An 18365-nucleotide genomic window follows, 5' to 3' on the forward strand; every position below is an offset into this window, starting at 1 on the left:
GGAAGTGGGTCCAGAGAGAGAAAGGTACGGTGCTGGGTGAACTGGGGTGACACTCATAGAGGGAAGTAGGCACTCCCAGCCCCAGTGACCTTTCCCTCCTCCCTCTCCTGTGCTCAACCCGAGCCTGAAGCATATTTGGTTTATAGAGGTCTACAATGCTTGACCACACTGACATGACAGTGAGTTGCCAGATGACACTGCCCAGAAGTATGTGGCTGGGTGTCCTAAGCATGCTTGGCCACGGGTTCCAGAAAATAATGGGGCTGGGCATTGCTTGTGCACAGGGTGCTTGTGGGGAAGGGCGGCTTCAACCCATTTTACATATAGAGAAGCTGAGGCTCAGAGTCTGAGGGACATGCCCCAGGTCACACAGCTAATTCGTGGCAGCCTGAGCTATATGAAGATTCTCAGAATCTTCAAGAAGTATTTCTCCTCTTTAAATTTCTATTCTTCATGTTAAAACATAATTATGTAGAAGGGAATATTTTGCATGAAAAACACTATAATGAAGATTTTTATTCTAGAGTATGGGGTGCCCAGGAGCTTCTGATCCTCCCCCTCAGTGAATCTCCCTTTCTTCTCTTCTCCATTCTTATTTTCTGAGCTTTAGGATGGGGAGAGAAGTCTTGGACATAATAGAACATTTCAAGTGACATGGGAGTCGGAAGGAACATATGGCATGAACTGCCTTTAATTGGCTTCAGCACCTAGTTAGGGGAAATAATTGGCTGAAACAGAGAATAACAGGATAGGCTGCAGAGGGGAGAGGGAGCCATGAAATAAACTTACCTGAAGTTGACCAGGTCCCAACGATGTGCTAGCGAGAAGGCCCAGAACTCAAGCTGGGGATAGGCAGGTAAGGACCATACAGGCTCAAGGGGATGGCAGGTGCCCCAGGGCCATACGTGAGTCTGCACCTCTCTTCCTTCCTGTGTTCTGCCTAGATGCACTAGAATTTGCAGACAAATTCCTTTGAGATGTTCCCATAGACTGAGGCCGTGTGTGTCGTCTGCACTCACCATCCCATTATGTTCTGGATCAAGTAGAATTTGACCAAGTTAAGGAGTAGACAGTACAGGGGGAGCAGAAAGGAGAGAAAGGAAGGGAAATTCTTTGCAATCCTCTCGAACACCAGGAATATTTTCATCACGTCACGTCATTTGTAGGCAATCACCAATTGATTGGGATATGGAACAACTGGAACTATCATTCATAGCAGACTTGAGAGTAAAATAATCCAACTTAGAAAAATGGGCAGGGCGTGGTGGCTCATGCCTGTAATCCCAGCCCTTTGGGAGGCTGAAGTGGGAGGATCACTTGAGTCCAAGAAGTTGAGACCAGCCTGGTCAAGATAGGAAGACCCTGTCTCTACATATAATTTAAAAGGCAAATTAGCCAGGTGTGGTGGTGCACACCTGTGGTCCCAGCTATGTGGGAGGCTGAGGTGGGAGGCTTACTTGAGCCCAGGAGGCCGAGGCTGCAGTGAACCCTCATCACGCCACTGCACTCCAGCCTAGGTAATAGAGCAAGACTCTGTCTCAAAAAATAAAAAAAATAAAAAGAAAGAAAAACTGCTTGGTGAGTTGTAATATAGTCAAATATCTACTTCTATGTTGCTGGCTTTTCTACTTCTAAAAAATTACCCAAGAGAAAGGAAAACATATTTGTCTGTTTTTAAAAGCTTTACTCGTCGTAGCCCCAGGCTGGTAACAATGCAAATAGTCACCAACAGAAGTAGGGAGAAATGAATTGTGGTTTTCACACTACAGAGTGGCCCTCAGCAATAAAAAGGAGCTAGGCCACAGGAAACGTCAATGAGCCTTGCAACTGAGCGGAAGAAGCCAGATCCAAACAGACACATGCTGTGAGAATTCCATTCGAGTCAAGTTGAACAACAGGCCAGAGTGGCGTTACCCTGGGGAGTCACTGACTGGGAGGGGCACGAAGGAGTCTTCGAGAGGCTGGAAATGTTCTGGATCTGGTTCTGGGTGGTGGTCCCACAGGTGTTTACATCCATTAACAACAGGCTGAGGCTGGGTGCAGCAGCTGACACCTGTAATTCAGCACTTTGGGAGACTGAGGCAAGAGGATTGCTTGAGTCCGGGAGTTTGAGACCAGCCTGGGCAGCATAGCAAGACCTTCTGTGTACTAAAAATCAAAAAAATTAGTGAGGCATGGTGGTGCATGCCTGTAGTCCCAGCTACAGGGAGGCTGAGGCAGGAGGATTGTTTGAGCCTGGGAGGCTGAGGCCACAGTGAGCTATGATCACACCACTGCACTGCAGGTTGAGTGACAGAGCAAGACTCTGTCTCAAAACAAAACAAAACAAAACTCAAACAGAAAACCCGGATCTGTACATTTTATTCTACCTAGACAATATCACCATAAAATACTGCTAAAAGAAAAAATCTCCCAGAGCCCAAGGAGACACAGGCACAGCTAAGAGTTCCAGCAGTTTAGCACCTTAGCATCACCTTGAGCCTTGGAGGTGAGTCACAGGTAAGCAGCTTCACTAGTGAGTCCAGCCCATAAAGGAGGGCCCTCTGCTCCATGCCCTGTCTGGAGCGGCCTCAGTAAGGTCATACCCAAAGGCTGACATGTTTTTAGACTAATCAACACAGTAGGGAGGCACTTCGAGGCATAGTGCCAGGCCACTGAGAGTTCTAACTTCGGCACCCTTCAGTCACCACAATCCATTCCCAGTGGTTAGCTCTGGTCTTCAGGAGACTAGAAGCAGCCCTCGGGAATGTTCCTGCTCAGAGCTCTAGTGTTCAAAGTCACAGACCCTTCTCGGAGGCTCTCTGTTCTCTGCCCTATAGACTGAGGGAGTCTGCCACCTCACACTCATTAGGATGCCTATGATTTAAAAAAAAATCCAGAAAATAACAACTGTTGGCTAGAATGTGAGTAAACTGGAACCCTGTGAAAACAGCGTGGCTGTTCCTCAAAAACCTCATCATAGAATTACTATATGATCCAGCAATTCCACTTCTGGGTATATCCCCCAAATAACCAAAAGCAGGAACTCAAAGAGACATGTGAACACCCATGTTTGTAGCAGCATCATTCACAAAAGCCAAGAGGTGAAAGCAACACGTGTCCATCAACGGATGAGTGGTCAACAAAATGTGGGCCAGACATACATTCAGCCCTAAAAAGGAAGGAAATTCTGGCACATGCCACAACATGGATGGTCCTTGAGAACATTAAGTGAAATAAAACAGCCATAAAAGAACAAGCACTGTAGGCCGGGTGCGGTGGCTCACACCTGTAATCCCAGCACTTTGGGAGGCCAAGGTGGGAAAATCACCTGAGGTCAGGAGTTCAAGACCAGCCTGGCCAACATGGTGAAATCCCGTCTCTATTAAAAATACAAAAAGTAGCCAGGCGTGGTGATGAGTGCCTGTAGTCCCAGCTACTCGGGAGGCTGAAGCAGGAGAAGCGCTTGAACCTGGGAGGCAGAGGTTGCAGTGAGCTGAGGTCGCACCACTGCACTCCAGCCTGGGCAACAAAATGAGACTCTGTCTCAAAAAAAAAAAAAAAAAAGAAAAGAAAAAGAAAAAGCACTGTATGATTTCTCTTGTCTGAGATACCTAGAGTGGCCAGAATCAACAAAAGAAAGTAGAATGGTGGTTAGGGGCTGGTAGGAGGGGGAATGAAGACTTATCATTTAATAGGTATAGAGTTCTAGTTTTACAAGATGAAAAGAGTTTTGCGGATGGATGGTAGTGATAATTGCATAACAGCATGAATGTTCTTAATACCACTGAACTGTATACCTAAAACTAGTTAATATGGTACATTTTATATTATGTGTTTTACCACAATTAAATTTTTTTTAGATGAGGTCTAACTCTGTCACCCAGGCCGGAGTCTAGTGGTGTGATCTCATCTCACTGCAACCTCCGTGCCACCCCCACCCCTTCTCACCACCCTCGGACTCAAACCATCCTTCCACCTCAGCCTCCTGAGTAGCTGTGACCACAGGCTCATGCCACCATGTTCAGCTAATTTTTTGTACTTTTGGTAGAGACAGGGTTTCGCCCTCTTGCCCAGGTTCATCTCAAACTCCTGAGCTCAAGTGAATCTGCCCACCTTGGCATCCCAAAATGCTGGGATTTACAGGCATGAACCACTGCACCTGCCTGCAATTAAAATTTTTAAAAATGTGGCCGGGCACGGTGGCTCATGCCTGTAATTCCAGCACTTTGGGAGGCCAAGGTGGGAGGATCACCTGAGGTCAGGAGTTCGAGACCAGCCTGGCCAACATGGTGAAACCCAGTCTCTACTAAAAGAACAAAAATTAGCCAGGCGTGGTAGTAGGTGCCTGTAATCCCAGCTACTTGGGAGGCTGAGGCAAGAGAATAGTTTGAACCCAGGAGGCAGAGGTTGCAGTGAGCTGAGATCACACCATTGCACTCCAGCCTGGGCAACAAGAGTGAGACTTTGTCTCAAAAAAAAAATTTTTTTTTTTAAATGTAAGTATGATGGTCTCTAGACTGAGAATCTACCACTGCCAGGTTTATTCTGCTCCCTGTCCCCCCACAGGGCCTTACCCTAGGCACTTCCTTCAGGGTGTTGAGGACAGGCTGGTCTCTCTGCTTGACAGGTGCTATGATTTGAATGTGGTTTGTGCCAACCAAAACTCATGTTGAAATTTACTTGCCAACATGATGATGTTTGGAGGCAAGGTCTTTAAGAGGTGACTGGGTTATCAGGATGGATGAATGACTTCCTCTGGGTGAGTTATCGAGAGAATGGATTAGCTCTCCTGAGAGTAGGTTGTTATAAAGCAGGTCAGCCTATTTTGTTCTCTCTCTCTGGCACACGCTTGCTTGCCCTTCTGCTTCTCTGCCATGTTAGGACACAGGTCAAAGGCCCTCACCAGAAGCTGACCAGATGAGCTGCCCAATCTTGGACTTCCCAGCCTCTAGAACTGTGAACCAAAGTAAATCTCTTTTCTTTGTAAATTACCCAGCCTCAGGGTGCATTCCTAAGGTATATCAGATAACTCTGGGTGATAGGACTGAGGCAGAACCTCATTATCAGCCTCTCAAGCCTGAGTGAAATGTTTTCATTTTAGACATTCTAATAGTTGTGTAGTGGTGTCTCATGAATGGTTTTAATTTGCATTTCCTTAAAGAGTGATGATGTTGAACATCTATTCAGTTGGTTATTTATGCCTGTGTCTCTTCTTTTTTTGCATTGTCTGTTTCAACATGTTGCCCATTTATAAACTTAGATGGTTTTCTCATTATTTAGTTTTGAGAGTAATTTACATATTTTGGATGAGAGTACTTTTCTTTTTTTCTTTTTTTGTTAGTATTTAACAAGACTTGACAGATGCAAGCACTTTATCAGAAATCTGATTTTCAAAAATTTTCTCTCAGCCTGTGACTATCTTTTCATTTTTTCAACAGTGTCTTTCAAAAGCAGTCCTTAAATTTTTTTGAATGTGCCAAACACATTCATATTTATTTTCTTTTTTTAAAAGTAAATAATAAACAGCAGTTTATCAGTTTGTTAAACAAAAAAAAATGACAGATTGAGGTAAGTCTCCATCAGCCCAAAGTTTATTGAGTCCAAGCTTGAGGAAGTGCCCAGGAAATACACAAGGCACAGAAAGAGTCTGTGGCATGGATTCTCTGAAGAGGTTTTATAGAGATTTAGTGTTTATACATATCCTTAAAAAGGGGAAGGCATGGCCAGGCATCGTGGCTCAAGCCTGTAATCCCAGCATTTTGGGAGGCCGAGGCAGGCAGATCACCTGAGGTCTGGAGTTGGAGACCAGCCTGACCAACATGAAGAAACCCCGTCTCCACTAAAAATACAAAATTAGATGGGCGTCGTGGTGCATACCTATAATCCCAGCTACTTGGGAGGCTGAGGCAGGAGAATCGCTTGAACCCAGGAGGCGGAAGTTGCAGTAAGGCAAGATCACGGCATGGCACTCCAGCCTGGCCAACAAGAGCGAAACTCTATCTCAAAAAAAAAGGGGGGGGTGGGGAAGGCATGTAGGATGAGGGGCAGGTAGGTAGTGAGACAGGGAATAGTTATATTCTTGTGAGACTTTAGTTAGTGCCCAGTAGATCTGCATTTTACATAAGATGAGGTGAACTTCTGAAGGAAAAAAAGGGAGTAAAGGAAGAATTAATTGTGCAGGTGTCTCCGGGTAGGTGGAAGAATGATTAATCTCATCTTCGCTTTGTTCTGCACCTGGAAAGATAAGCTTGGAATCAACATTATCTGTGTAGAAAGGAACAGCATTGGTTTTAGGAGCTAGATTTAGATTGCAGACCTAAAGTTACAATCAACATGCCCTCATTTTATGGGCGGATATACATCTTGAAAGTTTTTGAGGCAGCAAAATATTTAAGTGTGACTGATTTGTGGGGCAAACATCTGGAGCTGCCTGAGGCCTTTTGCATCCTGTGGAGGTCTGGCTAATGCTTCATGCTTTCACACAAGGTTGTGAAGTAGCAGCTTTGCACTTGGCAAAAGCATGGCAGTATTGTGTGGCACAAGCTCCAGGCTTAACTTTCTCTTTGGCATAAGGAGTTTGGGGATCCTGAGATTCTTTTTATTTTCCTTTTTAAGTTTTACTTTTTTAAAACCTAAGCTTAACATTACATATTTAAACAACTGTCAAAACTTACTAAGTTGCCAGCCAGCATTCATGCACAACTAGAAAACATGCTTAATTCATATTAAGCCAGAAATATATCACCATTAATATCTTTCAGTACTAAATACTGGGGAAAAAAAGCAATTATTTCTGTAGAAGATTCATCCTGACAGTGTTATCTTACCAGCAGGCTGACACCACTTGCATCACATCTCAAGCAAAACTGAAAATCAGATAACATTGGTAGTGTACAATCTTGTACACTACCAAAGAATCATAGCTGGATGGGTGCGGTGGCTTCCACCTGTATTCCCAGCACTTTGGGAGGCTGAGGCGGGAGGCTTCCGTGACAATTAAACTCTGCCTGTTGAAAAAAATAAACCGGGGATGGTGGCAAAGTCACGCCTGGGAGGTTGAGGCTGCAGTAAGCCAAGATCGAGCCATAGCCTGGGTGACAAAGCGAGACCCTGTCTCAAATAAATAAATAAATAAATAAATAAATAAATAAATAAGTCACAGCTTACTTTGGATTATGTTTAATTAAGAAAAGCAAAGTGCATACAGAGATTTATAACTTTAAAGACAAAAAAAAGTCTTATTATGTGATCCAAAGAATAAATGCAAAAGTCCATGATAAATAGAAGTTCTAAACAATTGCTTACAAACAAATTTAGGTATAATTACAGTAAAAGTCAAGTTCATCTGAAATCACCAAAAAAAAAGTTTCTGGTTGGGCACAGTGGCTCACCACCTGTAATCCCAGCATTTAGGGATTTCTTACAATAAAAGGCATGCAGGTTGATTATTATCAAACTGTTCCTATTTTAAATGACATGATTGCCCCTATATAAAATGTTAAGGAATCTGAAAACAAAAAACAGCTTCCGAAACTAGTGAGTTTAGAAGCGCACAGCATGCAACATAAATATATGAAAACCGATTGTATTTCTATATAGTAATAAAAAACAAGTAGACACTAAAATTAAAACTGCTATGTTGTTTATAATCACTCGAAAAATTAAATACTTAGCTATAAATCTCACAAAACATGGACAGAACTCATAAGCTGAAACCTACACAGTGCTGAGGAGAACAAGTTCCTGCATCATCCTGCAGCCTGGAGGGGACAGCCTTGGCGGCCTGGCTGACTCTCAGGGCCCTGGGGCTTTCAGGGTGGAGCGTGAACAGGCCTCTGGGAAACATCTTCCATCAGCCAAACCCTCCTGCTGCCTTATTGAAGAAGTCCCTCTTCCAGCTCTTCTGCTCACGTCTCTGAATCTCTCCTTGGCAAAGGCTCACGTGGGCTCCAGCACCGGCGCCATGCAGAGGACAATGAAAGGCAGCCTGCGTCTGGGGGTGACTCCCAGAGCCCGCCTGCACCCAGACCCACCCTTCCTGCACAGTGGCCCTGCCTGAGGCTGCTTTCCACCAGCGGGAATCAAAACTGATCTAGATGAGAACACGTATGTGGAGGGAGGAGGCTTGGCTAGAGAGGAGAAAGAGCAAGAACACTTTTATGAGGCAGAGAAGGGGCAGTGATGCGGATTAGGGTTGAGGGCTGCAGGCGGCCCCCCAGCTGGTCCCCAAGCCCAGGCCCCTCCCCACCCCTCCCTCTAGCCGAACTCTCATCAGCAGGACCAAGCAGCACAGGACTTGGCCCAAAAAGAACAAATTGAAGTTATTCAGAGAGCTCAGGAAACCCCTCTTACAGGCATCAGCTGGTTTCCAGGAAAAGAGAGAGGTTAATAGCTGACCCCACCACTGCAGTGACTCTCTTTTGAGCCCTAAAGCAAATAGAAAAATGACTGGGGTAGGGAAGAAACATTTAGCATAGTGGTGCGCAGACTTTGGTAAGACAAGAATCTTCCAAGATTTGGGTGCTTGGGAGTAGGGCTAGAAATGTGCATTCTCTTTTTCTTTCTTTGAGACAGGGTCTCAGTCTGTTGCCCAGGCTGGAGTGCGGTGGCTCAATCATGGCTCACTGCAGCCTCGACCTCCCAGGCTCAAGTGATCCTCCCACCTCGGCCTCCCAAGTAGCTTGGACCAGTGACATGCACCACGCCCGGCTAATTTTTTACTTTTTTGTAGAGACAGAGTCTTGCTATATTGCTCAGGCTGGTCTTAAACTCCTGGGATCAAGTGATCCTCCTACCTTGGCCTCTCAAAATGCTGGGATTATAAGCGTGAGCCACCATGCCCAGCTGAAATCTGCATTTTCGACAACTTCTCACACAGATGTTGGTTTTGTGGGCCCTAAAGATTACAAATATAGGGGGCATCTTCAAGAAAAATAATTTTTCTTTTTTGTGTTTTTGTTTTTGTTTTTGTTTTTGAAACAGAGTCTTGCTCTGTCACCCAGGTTGGAGAGCAGTGGCATGATCTCTGCTTACTGCAGCCTCCACCTCCAGGACTCCCACCTCAGCCTCCGGAATAGCTGGTACTACAGGTGCATACCACCACGCCCAACTAATTTTTATATTTTTCGTAGAGACAGGGTTTCCTCTTGTTGTCCAGGCTGGTCTCGAACTTCTGGGCTCAAACGATCCTCCCACTTTGGCCTGCCAAAGGCTTGGATTACAGGCGTGAGCCACCGTGCCTGGCCAAAAAATACTATCTTACTTTACAAAACTAGATGAGCATCTGTGCGCATTGCTAGAGGGGCCCCACACAAGGGAAGGACCCTGCGGCCCAAGCCTCGTAGCCCTTCCCATGAGTCCACTTCTGAGCCAAGAGGATTTTAATTCAAGAAGAAAGAGCTTCCTTGAAGAAACACAGACCAGTGCTTTAGTCACAGCATTTACCGAGCACCTGCTGGGTGCCAGGCCCTGAGCTTGGCTGTGGGGACCACAGACCAAGAGGGCATTGACCTTTCCCACCGTACATCATTAGAGTTGGTGGTTATGAAAATTATTAAATGCACTAACACACTATGAAGGAAATGTAGTCAGTGTTCTGAGGGGAGAAAAGGGGGATGGCAGCTGAGTGAAACCAGGCAAGTTACTTTAAATCTCCAAGCCTCAGTTTCCTCATCTGTAAAATGGAGCTAATCACAGAACCTATTTCATAAGGTTGTTGTGAGGATTAAAAGAGCTAATGCTTGTGAGGCACGTAAGTCTATGCCCGGCACAGAGTGAGCACTTTACAAGTTATATCTGTGTTTTTGCATATCGGACCTATGATTGGTGAGGCCAGGGTGGACTTCAGAGAGGGGGTGGGCCTTTGGTTTAGGACAGATGGTGCATTCCAAGGACCGCAGGGAGAAGGAGCAGAAGAGCACGCTCCTCTGTGTGTGTGCAGTTGTGTGTGCATGTGTGTGTGGTGTGTGTGTGTGTGTTTGTGCACATGTGTCCTCAGGGAGAGATGAGCAGCTCCTTGTGACTGAAGAGCAGACATCAAGAAGGAGGCACTTAGACACCGGGTGCTGGAGAAGCAGCAGGGTCCCAGTCTGGAGGCCTCGTGTTCCAGGCCAAAGAGCTTAGACACCGGGTGCTGGAGAAGCAGCAGGGGCCTGGTCTGGAGAAGCGGGCAGGGGACTGATCTGGAGGCCCTCGTGTTCCAGCAAAGGAGCTCAGACTTTCCCCTGAGCAGCGCGAAGTGTCACTGAAGGGCTGTAAGCAGAGGAATAAGAAAGCAGGTTTTGTGTGTCATAAAAATACTCAGGTGGTAAAGAGGAGGAGGAATTGGAGGAGGTAAGCCAAACCACAGGAGGCTGTCTGGGAGGCAGTGCAGACACCCAGCTGAGACTCGCACTCAGCTCTGAGCCTGGGCAGTGGCAGTGGGACAGACAGGCCAAGTAACTGGCCATTTGTGTTATGAAAAGTGCTGTTTCACATCTTCCTATTACCCACAGTAAAGAACTGCAGCAGGGCTGGATAAGGCCATGGTACAATATTAACTTCACAGAGATAGCAGGTCATCTAATGTGAAACCACTCGCTGGCAGACACCTGGCCTCTCTGGCAACCATGTGTGCACCGTAATCCCATTTCGTTTTTTTTTAAGGCAGAGTTTCACTCTTGTTGCCCAGGCTGGGGTGCAATGGCCCAGTCTCAGCTCACTGCAATCTCTGCCTCCCAGGTTCAAGTAATTCTCCTGCCTCAGCCTCCCAAGTAACTGGGATTGCAGGTGCCTGCCACCGCACCCGGCTAATTTTTGTGTTGTTAGTAGAGGCAAGGTTTCACCATGTTGGTCAGGCTGGTCTTGAACTCCTGTCCTCAGGCAATCCACTCACCTTGGGCTCCCAGAGTGCTGGGATTACAGGTGTGAGCCACCGCACCCGGCCCATGATCCCATATTCTGAGCACATACAATCAATTCTCATAGTGTGGTCCCATCTGCCCATTTCTCTGTGGGCAAGAGGTTCTGAAATACCCAATATAAAACACTGTGATGGGGCCAGGCACAGTGGCTCATGCCTGTAATCCCAGCATTTTGGGAAGCCGAGGTGGGCGGATCAGTTGAGCTCAGGAGTTTGAGGCCAGCCTGGGCAACATGGCAAAACCCCATCTCTACAAAAAATACAAAAATAAAAAATAAAACACTGTGATGGGAGTGGGAGTGAGTGTGGGACAGTCTAGTTGGCACCCATGTGGAGTTAATCAGACCCCATGGAGCTACTCAGATCAAAGTGATTTAAGCATTTTTTGTCTTCATGAACAAAGACAAATTCCAGAGGTACAGCCTAAACTTCAGACCCTCAAGTTTTGGCTGGAGTGAGTGAACCAGAACAGTGAGTCCCAATCTTTTGAGGGAAGCATAATTTATATAAAGTAAGGCCCGTGACAAGGTCAACATTAGAATGGGCTCATAGTGAAATAAGAGCGCTGTGAAACTTCCTGTGGAGTTACACAAATTACAAATCCACCAGGACTTTCCCCAGTGTCCAACTTCCAAAAATACTGTGTATAAAACAGTAACATAATTCAGAGAAAGTCATCCAAATTGCTCATGTCAACATGTTGCTTACTGAAATGACCATAAAAAAACAAATCCCACTGGGCGCTTTGACTCACACCTGCGATCCCAGCACTTTAGGAGGCAAGAGGATCATTTGAGCCCAGGAGTTCGAGACCAGCCTGGGCAACATGGTGAAACCCTGTCTCTATAAAAAATAAAAAATAAGCTGGGCGTGGTAGTGCATGCCTACAGGCCCAGCGAATCGGGAGCCTGAGGTGGGAGGATTGCTTGAACGTGGAAAGTCGAGACTGCAGTGAGCTGAGATTGTGTAGCTTGGGCAGCAAGCAAGACCCTGTTTCAAACAAACAAACAAACAAACAAACAAACAAACAAAGAACAAATCCCATGCCTCTTTGAAAAATAAATGTTATTTTTTAAAATCAAGATTTGAAGACATATCTTTGCAGAAATGTTAGAACAGCAATCTAGGGTTAGTCAAAAGTATTAATAAAAAATTTGAAGTACAGATCAATTTAAAGAAGAATATTAAATAAATAGTTAGTGTTGATGGCACATGGACACAGGAATATCCAGAAATGTGGCATGTGGTTGGCTGAAATATTAGAAGCACCAGTTTAGTCATTCAGCCTCATTTCAGTTTTTAGATGGCGATTCTGAGGCACAGAGAGGGGAAGTGACTTTCTCAAGGGATCATTGTACAGTTGAGGATTACTTTTGGGAGCATTGAACAGAAAACCCCCAAATGTAGAGGCTTGAACAAGATAGAAGGGTTTGTTTTTCTCTCATATGAAAAAGGCTGGTGGTCAGCCATTCAGGCCTGGGGTGGCAGCCCCACTGTTTCTGGAGACTCAGCTCCTTGTATTTTCTCCTGAATCACCCTTAGTTTGTTACTTCATGAGCTAAAATGGCTGCTGGAGCATCAGCCATTGCATCCGTATTCCAGGCAACATGAAGGAGAACAAGGGGAAGGGGCAAAGGGCACTCCTCCTCTCAGACAAGTTAGCTGGCTCCCTCTAAGAAGGCTTCCTGGAGGTCCCACGCAATTCAACTTCACCCCATTTCCAGATCTTATTCACGTGGCTACTCATAACTGTAAGGGAAACTGAAAAGCAGTCTTATTAGGGATATTGTCACCCTAAACAAAATTGGGGTTCTGTTAGGGGCATATCCAGGTTTCATGGGTCCGGAAGCCTTTGCAATTTCTCCTTAAGAAAATGTACAAAATTGGCCCGGCATGGTGGCTCACACCTGTAATCCCAGCACTTTGGGAGGCTGAGGCCGGCAGATCATGAGGTCAGGAGGTCAAGACCATCCTGGCCAACACCGTGAAACCCCGTCTCTACTAAAAAAAAATACAAAAAATTAGCTGGGCATGGTGGCGGGCACCTGTAGTCCCAGCTACTTGGGAGGCTGAGGCAGGAGAATGGCGTGAACCTGGGAGGCGGAGCTTGTAGTGAGCCGAGATCGCGCCACTGCACTCCAGCCTGGGCGACAGAGCAAGACACTGTCTCAAAAAAAAAAAGAAAAAGAAAATGTACAAACTTGTGAATATAAAGCCAGGTACTGAAAAGTAAATATTTGTTTAGAAGAAACAAAGAAATCAAAACAGATTACAGATTTTTAAAAACTTGACAAATACCTCAAACATCTTAAAATCCAGAAAGGTGGCCAGGCGTGCTGGCTCATGCCTGTAATCTCAGCACTTTGGGAGGCCAAGGCGGGTGGGTCACCTGAGGTCAGGAGTTTGAGACCAGCCTGGCCAACATGGTGAACCCCGTCTCTACTAAAAATACAAAAATTAGCTGGGCGTGGTGGCAGGTGCCTGTAATCCCAGCTACTTGGGAGGCTGAGGCAGGAGAATCACTTGAACCTGGGAGGCGGAGGTTGCAGTGAGCCGAGATTGCTTCATTGCACTCCAGCCTGGGCAACAAGAGCAAAACTCCATCTCAAAAAAAAAAATTGCCTGATATTTTAATACTGTCCTACTTCTTCAGCATACTCTTTGATTGTTCCTTCAAATGATGAAGATTTAACTTTTTTTTTTTTTTTGACAGAGTCTCACTTTGTCACCCAGGCAGTGGGCATGCAGTGGCATGATCTCGGCTCACTGCAACATCCGCCTCCCAGATTCAAGCAATTCACCCGCCTCAGCCTCCCAAATAGCTGGGGTTACAGGCACACACCACCATGCCTGGCTAATTTTTTTATTTTAATTTTATTAATTAATTTATTTATTTTGAGATGGAGTCTTGCTCTGTCCTGTCACCCAGACCAGAGTGCAGTGGTATGATCTTGGCTCACTGCAACATCTGCCTCCTGGGTGCAAGCAATTCTTCTGCCTCAGCCTCCCAAGTAGCTGGGACTACATGTGCCCACCATCATGGCCCACTAATTTTTGTATTTTTAGTAGAGACGGGGTTTCACCATGTTGACCAGGCTGGTCTCAATCTCCTGACCTCAGGTGATCTGCTCCCCTCAGCCTCCCAAAGTGCTGGGATTATAGGAGTGAGCCACCGCGCCTGGCCCTAATTTTTGTATTTTTAATAGAGACAGGCTTTTACCATGTTGGCCAGGGTGGTATCGAACTCCTGGCCTCAAGTGATCTGTGTGCCTCGGCCTCCCAAAGTGCTGGGATTACAGGCATGAGCCACCGCACCTGGCCAGGGTTTAACATATTTTCTATAAAGAAAATAGAATGACCATTCTGTCTTTCCACTGATCTGTTTATTCTCCATTGCCCACGTACTTTGGGTGCCAGGCACCACGGGACACGTTCCTTCATGATGCTCCTTGGACCCTCCGGCCCTGCATCTTTGCATCTGGATCCAGGTGGGTTGGCGCAATTGGCAGAGGAGTGTTCTAGAAGCCATTCCTAACAGCTGGGAATAACTGAGTCATTCATGGAAGTGGCTGTGAACCACATAGACATGTCCTGCTAAACCTACAATAAATGTTGCCCAACTCAACTCCTTAGCAAGATCCCCAAAATATACATGGCCTCTCCACCACCACCTGACTCAAGAGGAAGTGCGCTGGAGGGGAAGTTGGAGTGGAAGAAGACGGTAGCATCAGTCCATTTAAAACATTTTAACTTTTGCAAATAATAAAGAACTCTGTGAGCATGTGAACACATTGCCCACGCAGAGAAGGGCCCTGAAGCTCAAGCTGTATTAGCTCCTCGATGAACCTGCCTCTGGGTTCAGCTCCTAGACCAGCTGGGAAGGACAAATGATGAGCTGGCAGGTAGCGATGTTTGCCTCATGCAGGTCGCACCTGGTCTGGTTGCAGCCTCTGGCCCCAGCCCACGTTATTCTTGTCGCTGGCCCACCCTGGTGCTCTTCTTTCATCCTTCACACTGTGCGTTCAGAGAACAAAGCCCCCTTCATTCACTGTAAACCCTCCCCAGGAAAGAAACCAGTGTTTACCAGACACCAGATCGCTCTCTGCCTGGCACCTCTGATCAAGCTCCCAACAGCCCTTGCTGGGTTGTATAATGGACACATCTAAGAATCAGAGACACGCCCAGGGCCATGCATGTGTGGAGCAGTGGAACCAGGCTAAGGGCGATAATAGCAGCCTGGCTCCCAAATTTGTCGGCTCCCCCATACCCAGCAGCCCCCTCCCTCTGTTTTGGACTTACCCAAAGTGATGGCTGAGGCAGTTGCCAGAGCAACCAGCCACCACAGTTAATCTGCTGAGCTGACACTCCCAGGGCTGATTATCTAGTTGGCGTTCTGGTTATTTACTGCTGCATAAACATTATTCTACAACTTAGTAGCTTAAAACAATGACAGGGTTTATTTGGCTTACAAATCTGCCAGTTGGGCAGGGCTAGGTGAAGAGAGCTCATCTCTGCTCTACTTGGCATGAGGTCAGGTGGCCCGGAGACTGGGGCTGGAATATCTGAAGGCTTCTTAACTCACAGGTCTACCACTTAATATTGGCTCTTGGCTAAGATCTTAGCTGAGGCCATTGACTAGAACACCTGCAAGTGGCTTTTCCACATGGCTTGGGCTTCCCCACAATATGGTGGCTGGAGTCCATGGGTGAGCATTCCCAGCGAGAGCCAGGTGGAACTTACATCCCTTTTATAACCTAGCCTCAGAAGCCATCCAGTGCCATTTCCACCACATTCTATTTGTTGAGGCAATCACATGAGCACCACCCAGGCTCAAGGGGAGGGGAAAGAGACCTCACCTCTAGACAGGAGGCAGCAAGAGGTTGAAAGAGCACCTGGGACCAGGAATATTTGGAAAATTCAATGCCTGCCACAGACAATAAGTAAGTGCTGGACTCCTCTGGGCACTGGGGTACAGAGAGAATTGGACATAGTCCCAGCCTTAAGCATCTCATATTCCAAAGGGTAAGATGGATATACAGCTGGGCTACATGGCTTCAAGGAGGAAGTGCACAGAGATTTTTTTTTTTTTTTTTTTTGAGACAGAGTCTGTCTCTGTCGCCCAGGCTGGAGTGCAATGGCGCCATCTCAGCTCACTGCAAGATCCCCCTCCAGGGTTCAAGGATTCTCCTGCCTCAGCCTCCTGAGTAGCTGGGATTACAGGCACCCACCACCACACCTGGCTAGTTTTTTGTATTTTTAGTACAGACAAGCTTTCACCATATTGGCCAGGTTGATCTCGAACTTCTGACCTCAGGTGATCCACCCACCTCGGCCTCCCAAAATGCTGGGATTACAGGTGTGAGCCACCGTGCCCGGCCAAGATTTTTTGTTAAAGTTAGTATAGTTGGTTATGTGCTGGACATCATTCTAGGTGCCTTACAATTAACTTTATGTCAGTTTTATGAAGCAGGTACAAATAATAATCCCCATTCTACCTGGAAAGAAACAAAGGCACAGAGAGGTGAAGCAACTTGCCCACAGTCACACAGCGGCAAAGTGCCAGAGCCGGGACTCAGCCCGGGCAGTCCCGCAATGGAGTCTGTGCTGCTCGCCACGGCACCACCCCACCTCTCTTCTCAGATGCCCCCTCATGGGATGGACCTACTTTCACGGACCTCAACGTCTTTGCAGGGAACATGGGCCTGAGTGACTGCACTCTGTCCCTAGGGAGTGAGGAGGGTTCTGCCAAGTGGTTTCATTTTGATCACTGTTTTCTGTGCCTGGGGGGTGGGAAGCCCAGAATGGCACAGCTCAGCTCCTAGTCCTATCAACTCGCTCTCATCCAGGGCTGATTCCAGAGGGGTGGCAGGGAATGAGGGGTGGGGGTTGCTCTGCTGAACAGGAAGGAACACTGAGTCCATTCTCTTTTGTATCTGGGGATCCCCAGAGAAGAATGCAACATGGTATGAAAGAGTGGAACACCAGCTTCTAGGGGAGCCCCAGTGTCCAACAAGGGCACACACTTTGGGAGTCAGCCAGGCCTGGCCCCAATTCCAAGCTCCTTCACTTCCAGGCGGGATGATCCTGTGCAGGCTACTTCACTGCAGTAACCCCCAGTTTTCCCTTCTGTACATGGGGGTGATATTTTCTCACATGACTTCCCTGATGTGAAATGAGAGAATACGTGTAAAGCACATAGCATGATCCTGCCACGTGGTAGGCAGTCAGTGACCATCTCCCCCTTTGGCCAGGCTTCCTGGCATGTGCCCAGACCTAGACCCTGTCCCCCAAGGAATCTGACCAACACACTGCAGTGTGGGCTTTCACCTCCCTTGTTTCTACACACTCTACCACTAGTGATGTCACCTAAGATTATTTTATTATTTTGGCAGCCATATCCCTCAGTGGTTCTCATCAACTAAAATCCTACAGTTCTTTCCACAGGTAGCAGCTGCTTCTCAGTGTCCTCCCAGCGGCCATCATAAATGACCTGGCTGCAGTGATAGTTGTGCTGTTACAGAAATATGGAAAATCCCAGGCCACTTCCTCCACACCTCAGGACCTGTTTCCTTCCACACTAAAGGCTTGCTCAATACCCCAACGAAGGAGAGATGGGTAAGATTCAGAACCCAGGCCTCCCGCACCCTCCCTCTGATGAGCCCTATTCCTGAGGTGTATTGTCCAGCCATTTGCTCAAGGGAGAAAGATAGTAGATGCTCAGTTCCTACTTGGTGATGAGAAGGTGACTGAGAAGGGTGTGTCTACTTCTTCAGTGCGGCTCTGCCTCCCAGCCTAGAAACTGACTGAAATAACAACCAACAATTTTAAAGGTGGGATGTGGGCGGGAAGTGGAAATCTACATTCACACTGGAAACTAGAGTGTTGTCACGGGCCGTCCACATGCTGCGAGCATTGAACGTGATGCGTTGCCAGAGCTCATGTGGGCTGGAAAGAAGGCATCACCGGGTCACTGCAATCAATGCACAGCTTCCCTTCTGGGAATGGACTTAGTGATCCTGGAAGGGAGGTGCAGATCCTGGCTGGATGAGGGCAGCCATCAGGCTTTGAACATTCACTTTATGTGCTAAGTGCTTCACACACTTCATTGATTTGGTCATCACCACAAGCCTGCCAAGTAGCAAGATCCCACTTCCCTTATCAACAAGAAGACGGAGGTTCCAGGAGGTGCAGGAACCCGTAGCAGGGCTGAGGGCTGACTTGGTGTCCCCCATGGACTCAGGGGACTGGGGAAAGGGGAGTTAGTGTTTAATGGGAGTTCCATTTGGAGATGAAAAGGTTCTGGAGATGGATGGTGGTGATGGTTGCATAACAGCGTGAATGTACTTAATGCTAGTAATTTGTACATTTCCAAATGGTTTAAATGATAACTTTTGTATTCTGTACACTTTACCACATAAAAAAGGTGGGGGGAGGAAGGCAATCACTGCTAGGTTGCTGTGGTAACTCTGCAGGTGTATATAAA

This window comes from Pan troglodytes, chromosome 19, assembly GCF_028858775.2.
Source record: "Pan troglodytes isolate AG18354 chromosome 19, NHGRI_mPanTro3-v2.0_pri, whole genome shotgun sequence".
Classification (NCBI taxonomy): Eukaryota; Metazoa; Chordata; class Mammalia; order Primates; family Hominidae; genus Pan; species Pan troglodytes.